Here is an 8,524-nt window from a genome sequence, read left to right on the forward strand (position 1 = left end):
AGCCTCAAATTCCTGGACTCAAGTGATCCTCCTGCTTCAGTCTCCCAAAGGGCTGGGATTACAGGCATAAGTCACCCTACCTGGCTGAAAATAGGTTTTAAAAATAGAGTAGCAGAAATTTATAAAGATCAATAGGATGGTAAGAAGAGAGAGCTGAGAATAACTTAGGAAGTAAACAATATTAACAAGTATTTACACTAACATAGGCATTTATAAGAAGTAAGGCAACTGTCAAAGTATAAGAGCATTCTAATAGGTCCACCATCTAAGGATTAATATTCAGAAAAGGAAAAGAGAAAAACTGATGGGAGAAAATGATACACAATGTAGAAAAAATTTCTAGAGCTGAGGAACATGAGTTTCCATACTGAAATGGCCTACCACATGATCAGCAAGTTTTCTTGAAAATAGACACATAGCAATTCACAGTGTGGTATAATTTCAGGACATGAGGGAATATGCTAAGATCCTAAAATTTTCAAGAGATTAAAAAGCAACTACAAATATAACAATAGCTTAACAAAAACAATTTTATACAAAGGGTCAAAATGAGAGTAAAACTAAACTTTCTCACTGCAAAAAATAGAGGCCAGAACACAAGGGGGAAATGCTTCCAAATGGTGGAGGGACAGTGACTTGAACCTAGCCTTCTATAGCCCCAAACCATCAAAAAATGAGAAGGTATGAACAACAATGTTTCAAACACAGAAATTCTTTAAAAGCAAAATCAAAAATCCAAACTGTTCATCATTCTCCCTTGATTAGGAAGCTACCAGTAGGATCATTACCTATGATATTCATCGTAAACACAAAATAAATATACTATAAAATAGAACTTAAAAGGCGTGCTGAATGAAACTCAACCTCTTGTTAATTCTAAGTCAATAAGTTTAGGTTTTATTTCCTCAGCCACAGCCAAAGATTTGTAGAGGTGGCTATTGAGTTATTTGCAAAAGGGTGTTTTTTTCTCCAACACTAAAATCGGCCTTTTGGGGCTTCAAGAGAGGCCATGTTGGATATGTGGAAGCATCTTTTCATGCCCTTCTCAGAGAGACACTAATAACTCTGATGGCTGAAGACTGTAGGCTGTTCAAATCTCAAAAACAGCATTGCCAGCCAGCTGACTGAGAGCACCCAGTGTTGGTGTATGTCAGAATATTTACTGAACTCACGCTTCAGCCTGCTTCCTTTGGAGCATTATCCTTTGCACCGTGGGCAAACAGCCTTCCTTTGGTTTGTGCATTCTGTGTATCCACATTTTATGAAATAGGATGCATCTTTGTGTGCTACTTTAAATGAGTTTGCTTAGTAAAGGCAATACATAACTAGAAAAGAAAGCTGACCACTGACAATATCTTACATTTGAATAATCCCTTGGATTTATAAAGCACTTTGGCAAACTATTTTATTTGACCCTTAAAACAGGACCGTGAAGTAGAAAGCTCTTTTCTGGTTTAGTGACTAAGAAAATTCTAAAGCGAATTAGGAGCTAGAAAGAGTTAGGTCCTGGGACTCGATTTTCAGTTGCATGCCCCTTACTCTATCATTGGGATTCTAAAGAATAAGTAGAAAGAGCCTTCGAGGCTTTAGTCCCCTTCATCTCTATTTATCTCTACCGTAGGAAGAGCACTTCCTTTGGGCTCCCCAGGTTGATTTGCTTTTACTTGATGGCCATTATATTTTAGAACTGTGTATTATTATTAATAGAACTATTAATAATAGTACACAGCACTTATAAGTGGATGTCACAGTTGATCATTGAACAACATAGGTTTGAGCTATGGGGATCCACTTATATGCAATTTTTTGTTTTCAGTAAAAGTTACACCAAGTGTGCCTGCCTCTCCTGCCTCTCCTTCCACTTCTACCTCTGCCACCCCTGATACAGCAAGACCTGATCCCTCTTGTTCCTCTTCTTCCTTAGTCTACTCAGCCTGAAAATGATGAGGGAGAATGAAGACCTTTATGATGATCCGTTTTCACTTAATGAATAGGTAATATGTTTTATTTTCCTTTTGAATTTCTTAACATTTTCTTTTCTCTAGCTTACTTTATTGTAAGAATACAGTATATAATACATATAACATACAAAATATTTGGTAACTGTTATCAGTAAGGCTTTCAGTGAGCAGTAGGCTATTAGTGAAGTTTTGGGGAATCAAAATTTACATGCAGATTTTTGACTGCCTGGGGAAAGGGGGTTTGGTGCTCTAACCTCCACATTGTTCAAGTGTCAACTGTATATTCCTTTTCACGTTTCCCTGCTTCCCCACAAATAAGTTAGTCCCATTTATTTTCAAGAACCTTCAAAATTTTAAACATTCCCTTCTCCTCCCTCAACAGAATACTCTATTGGTGTATGTTCTGGATCTATCTAACCTTAAACTGCCGAGTACTCAGGCAAGTCACTTTCCTTTTCTGGAAATATATTAACTATTTAAAAATCAAACAAAAGAGTCTAGCTAGATATTTTCTAAGATCCTTCCAACTCTAGTATCTCTATTCCACAGTTCTGCTCATATCCCAGATTTGATGGGGTTACATTGCTTAGACAAAGGAACTGGACACACTTTAAGGCTTTGCTAGATGGTCATCTAAGAAAATGAGAAGGAAGAAGGAATGGGGACATCTAGAATATTTCTTTTTCACAAAAGAAAATGTAAATAAAAGCCATCCTTTCTTTTGAACACTCAACTATATGCCAAGTATGTTTCTGGGTATATTACGTAGATTATCATTAATCATCATGACAACTCCTTAAGATGGTGGCATTGTCTTAATTTCTTTAACCTTTTTGTTTTTGAAAATAGATTATTCTTACATAAGCAACACATAAAAGAAAAAATTATAAAGAGCATTAAAAGATTGAAAAGCAAAATTGCCTCTACTATGTCTATCTATTTGCAGACCAACTCCTAAGGACTAACACAGGACATACCTATGTGTCCTTTCCAATGAGAGTAAATGGCTAGAAGCAGAACTGTTAGGATGAAAAATACACACATTTTAATATTTAAAAGTGGTGCCATAGTTCCCCCTTATCCACAGGGCATACGTTCCAAGACCTTCAGTGAATGCTTGAAACTTCAGGTAGTAATGAACCATGTATTTACTATGTGTGAATTCTTTTCCTTCTTCAGAATTGCAGTGACCTCAGCATATAATTTTTTTTTTAAAGTCGAACTTTCACCTTTTCTCTTAAAAGAAGAACTTTATGGCTTCGCTTTGACATATCTAAATTATCAGCATTACTATTCTTGTGCCTTGGGGGCCATTATTAAGTAAAATAAAGGTTACCTGTAACCAAGCACTGCAGTTCTGCCACAGTGGATCTATTAACTGAGACAGCTAAGTGACTAACAGGTGGCTACTGTAGAGAACATGGGTCCACTGGACACAGGGATGGATTACATCCCAGTCGGGAGGGAATGGGACAGTGTATGATTTCATCATGCTATTTAGCACACACACTTTACAGCTTAGGAATTGTTTATTTCTAGAATTTTCCATTTGATATTTTTGGACCACAGTTAACAGCAGATAATTTTCTGAAACTGCAGAAAGTGAAATTAGATGAAGTAGGGGAGACTCATATTTTCCTAAAACGTACCAATTTACATTTCCACCAATATGCAAGCAATATTTTCTGACAATCCTATGTCCCTTTGTGGTTTATGTCTCACAAGCTAGTCAATACTGGGTATCATTAAACCTTTAAATCTATATTATGCTAATAGGTAGAAAACATATTTTAATGATTTAAATTCTTAAAGGTATAAATACTTATTGGCCAATTGCATTTTTTTTTTTTTTTGGTGAAATGCCTTCTTGTGTGCTTTGTTTTGTTTTTATTAAGGTACTTATCTTTGTCTTCCTGATTTGTGAAAGCTCTTTGTATACTAAAAAACTTAGGCCGTGTGTTACAGGGCTGTGTGTTACAAATATTTCTGAAATTTGTTTCATGGTATTTTCCCAGTATTTTAAACCCTTCTTTTTCATTATTGTGTTTAATTTATTTTCTTTCCAGCTTTATTGAGATATGATTAACAAATAAAACATGCATCCTTTATTCTCTATGATTGATGGGGTGAAAAATTGCATCTATTTTGCATCTATCTAGAGTATACAAAAATGGAATATTTTGACATATGTGTACACTGTGAAATAATCACCACAAACAAGCTAAATAACATCACTTTACATAGTTCCTTTGTGGTGTGTGTGTGTGTGTGTGTGTGTATGTGGTGAGAATACTTGAGACCTCCTCTTGGCAAGGTTCAAATATACATTATACCAGTGATAGTTACCCTGCTGGACATTAGGTCTCCATTACTTATTTGTCTTACAGCTGAAGGTTTTGTACTCTTTGACCAACAGTTCCCCTTTCTTCTACCTTCCAGCTCCGTGTAACCCCTACTCTCTGTTACTATAAGCTAGACTTATTTAATTTATTTTTTTTAGATTCTACATATAAGTGACATCATGCAGTATTTTTCTGAGTCTGGCTTATTTCACTTAGCCCTAATGTCTTCAAGGTTCACCTATGTTTTGGCAAGTGGTCGGAATTCTTTCTTTCTAAAGGCCGAATATTATCCCTGTGTCATGTGTGTGTGTATAAAACCATATTTTTTAACCTGTTCATCCATCAATGGACACTTAGGTTGTTTGCAAATCTTGGCTATTGTGACACTGCATTGAACATGGGAATGCAGATATCCTGTAAAGATATATTTCTTTTGGCTCTATACCTGGAAATAGATGGCTGCATCATGTAGTAGTTAACTTTTTAAGTGTTTGAGGAATTTCTAAACTGTTTTCCATAACAGCTATACCAATTTATATTCCCACCAATAGTGTACACAGGTTCCCTTTTATATATCTTCACCAATACTTGTTATCTTTGACATTTTGATAATAGCCATCCGAACAGGTTGTGAGGTGATATTTTAATGTGCTATTGATTTGAATTTCCCTGAAGATCAATGATATTGAGCATGTTTTATATACCTGTTAGCCATTTGCATGTCTTTTGTGAAATGTTTATTTAGTTCCTTTGCCCATTTAAAAATAGGATTGTTTGTTTTTTTGGCTATTAAGTTGTATAGGTTCTTTAGATCTGAATCCCTTATCAGATATATGGTTTACAAATATTTTCTGCCATTCTATAGGTTGCCTTTTCATTGTATTGAATGTTTCCTTTTCTCTGTAAAAACGTTTAGTTTCATGTAGTCTCACTTATTTGTTTTTGCATATGTTGCATGTGTTTTTGGTATCAAATCTAAAACATCGTTGCTGAGAATAATGTCAAGAATCTTTTCCCTATGTTTCTTCCAGGAGTTTTATGGTTTCAAGTCTTACATTTACATCTCTAATCGATTTTGAATTGATTTTTTTATGCGGTTTAAGAGAAGGGTCGTTTTGTTCTTTTGTGTGTAGATATCTAGTCTTCCCAACATCATTTATTGAAGAGTCTGTGCTTTCCCTATTGTGTACTTCTGGTACCTTTGTCATAAAGTAGTTGGCTGGTGTATACATGAGTATTTCTGGATTCTTTATTCTCTTCCATTAGCCTATGTGTCTGTTGTTAAGTCAATAATATGCTGTATTTATTACTATAGCTTTGTAATATAGTTTAAAATCAAAGTATGATGCTTTCAGCTTTGTTTTTTTGCTCCAGATTGCTTCAGCTATTTGAATTCTTATGGTTCCAGATAAATTTTAGTTTTTTTTCCATTTCTGTAAAACAAGCCATTTAAATTTTGATAGGTATTACATTGAATATTACAATCTATTACAATAGATTGCTTTGGCTAATATGTACATCTTAACAATATGTTTTCAATCCATGAAGACAGAATATCTTCCCATTTATTTGTGTTTTCTATAATTTCTTTTATCTATGTTTTATAGATTTTAGTGTACATACCTTTTACTTCCTTGGTTAAATTTATTCCTAAGTATTATTTTTGATATTATAAATGGAATTTCTTTTTTAAATAGCTGATTTTTAGTATATAGAAATAAAACTGATTTGTGTGTTGATTTTTATATCTTGCAACTTTACTGAATTTGTTTATTCTGACAACATTTGTTTATTCTAAAAGGATTTTCTCTATAAAAGATCGGGTCACTTGAAAATGAGAACAATTTAACTTCTTCCTTTCCACTCTGGATGTCTTCTATTTCTTACCTATTTCCTCTGCCTAGGACTTTAAGTACTATGTTAAATAGAAGCAGTAAGGGTGAGCATCCTTATATTGTTCCTGATCTTAAAGAAAAGTCTTTCAATTTGTCACCGTTGAGAATGATAGATGTGGGGTTTTCATACATGGCCTTCATGGTGTTGGGATACATTTGTCCTATCCCTATTTTGTTGTGAGTTTTTAATCATGAAATGATGTTGAAATTTGTCACATGCTTTTCCAGCATGTATTGAGATGATCTTGTGGTTTTTGTCCTTCATCCTGTTTATATAGTTTGTCACATTTATTGATTTGAATTTGTTGAACCACCCTCGTATTCCAGGGATAAATCCCACTTCATCATGGTGTATGATCCTTCTAATATGCTGTTAAATTTGTTTTGCTAATATTTTATTTAGGTCTTTTGCTTCTGTGTTAATCAGGAATATATTAGCCCATAATTTCCTTTTCTTGTAGTGCCCTTTTCTGGCTTTAATTTCAGGGTAGTGGTGGCTTGTAAAAATGAGTTTGGGAGTATTCCCTCCTCTTCAGTTTTTATTAAAAAGTTTGAGAAAAACTGATATTGGTTCTTCTTCAAATATTTGGTATAATTAGGCCATGAAGCCATCAGTTTCTGCATTTCTCTTTGGGAGATGTTTTAGTACTGATTCAATCTCCTTACCTATTATCGGTCTTCTCAGATTTTCAATTTCATGATTCAGTCTTTGTGGGTTGCGTGTTTCAAAACTAAATTTATTCATTTCTCCTAGGTTATCCAACTTGTTGATGTGTAATTGTTCATTGTAAGTCTCCTATGATCCTTTGTATTTCTGCAGTATCAGTTGTAATATCTCCTCTTTCATTTCTGATTGTGAGTCTTCTCTTTTTTTTTTTTTAAGTCTAGCTAATGGCTTGTCATTTATGTTTATCTATTCAAATAACCATCTCTAAATTTTTTGATCTGTTTTATTGTTTTATGGTCTCTATTTTTTCTGTTCTAATCCTCATTTTTTTCCTTTTACTAATTGCAGGCTTAGTTTGTTCTTTTTCTAGTTCCTTGAAGTACGACAATAGGTTGTTTATTTGAGATATTTCTTTTTTAATGTAGGCATTTATCACTATAAACTTCTTTCTTAGAACTGCTTTTGCTACATCCCATTAGTTTGGGTATGTTTTGTTTCCATGTTTGTCTTAAGATTTTAAAAAAATTTCCTTTTTGATTTCTTCTTTGACCTGTTGATTGTTTAGGAGAATGGTGTTTAATTTCCACATAATTGTGAATTTTCAAGGTTTTTCCGGTAATTGATTTCTAGTTTCATACTATTGTTATTGGAAAAAATATTTCATAGGACACCAATCATCTTAAACTTATTAAGACTTATTTTGTGGCCTAACATATGACCTATCCTAAAGAATTTTCCATGTTAATTTCGGAAAAATGTGTATTCTGCTGCTGTTAAATGAAATGTTCTCTATTTGTGTGTGAAGTTCATTTGGTCTAAGATGTAGCTCAAGTCTGAATTAAGTCATTCTTTCCTTACTAAAAAGGAATACCTGAAACTGTATAATTTATAAAGAAAAGAAGTTTAATTGGCTCTTGGTTCTGCAGGCTGTAGAGGAAGCATGGTGCTGGCATCTGCATCTGGTGAGGACCTCAGGAAGCTTACAATCATAGTGGCAGGTGATGGGAAGCAATCATTTCACATGGCAAGAATGGAAGCAAGAGAGTGAGGGAGGAGGTGCCACATACTTTTAAACAAACAGATCTCTTGTGAACTGAGTGAGAACTAACTTATCACCAAAGGGACGGTGCTAAACCATTCATGAAGGATCTGTCTCCATGATTCAATCACCTCCCACGAGGCCCCACCTCCAATACTGGGGATTACATTTCAACATGAGATTGCAGGGGATAAATATCCTAATCATATCAAAGTCCAATGTTTCGTATTTTCTTTGTGTCTGAATAATCTATTCACTGTTACAAGTGAAGTCCCCTACTATCATTGTACTGATGTCTATGTTTCCTTTCAGCTCTGTAAATGTTTGTTTTATATATTTAGGTGCTCCCTTGTTGGGTGCACATGTATTATAATTGTTCTATCCTCTTAATGAGTCAACCCTGTATCGTTATATAACAACCTTTTTATGTCTCTTTTTACAGTTTCTGACTTAACGTCTATTTTGTTCAAGTATAGCTAGTCTTACTCACTTTTGTTTTCCATTTACATTTCCCTTTACTTTGTGACCCTGCGTGTCCTTACAGGCAAAGTGAGTCTCTTGTAAGCAACATATAGTTGCAGCTTTCAAAATAATCCTTTCAGCTTTTTCTTTTTTTTTTT

The sequence above is a fragment of the Mandrillus leucophaeus genome, unplaced genomic scaffold (assembly GCF_000951045.1).
Source record: "Mandrillus leucophaeus isolate KB7577 unplaced genomic scaffold, Mleu.le_1.0 Scaffold87, whole genome shotgun sequence".
In the NCBI taxonomy this organism is placed as follows: domain Eukaryota; kingdom Metazoa; phylum Chordata; class Mammalia; order Primates; family Cercopithecidae; genus Mandrillus; species Mandrillus leucophaeus.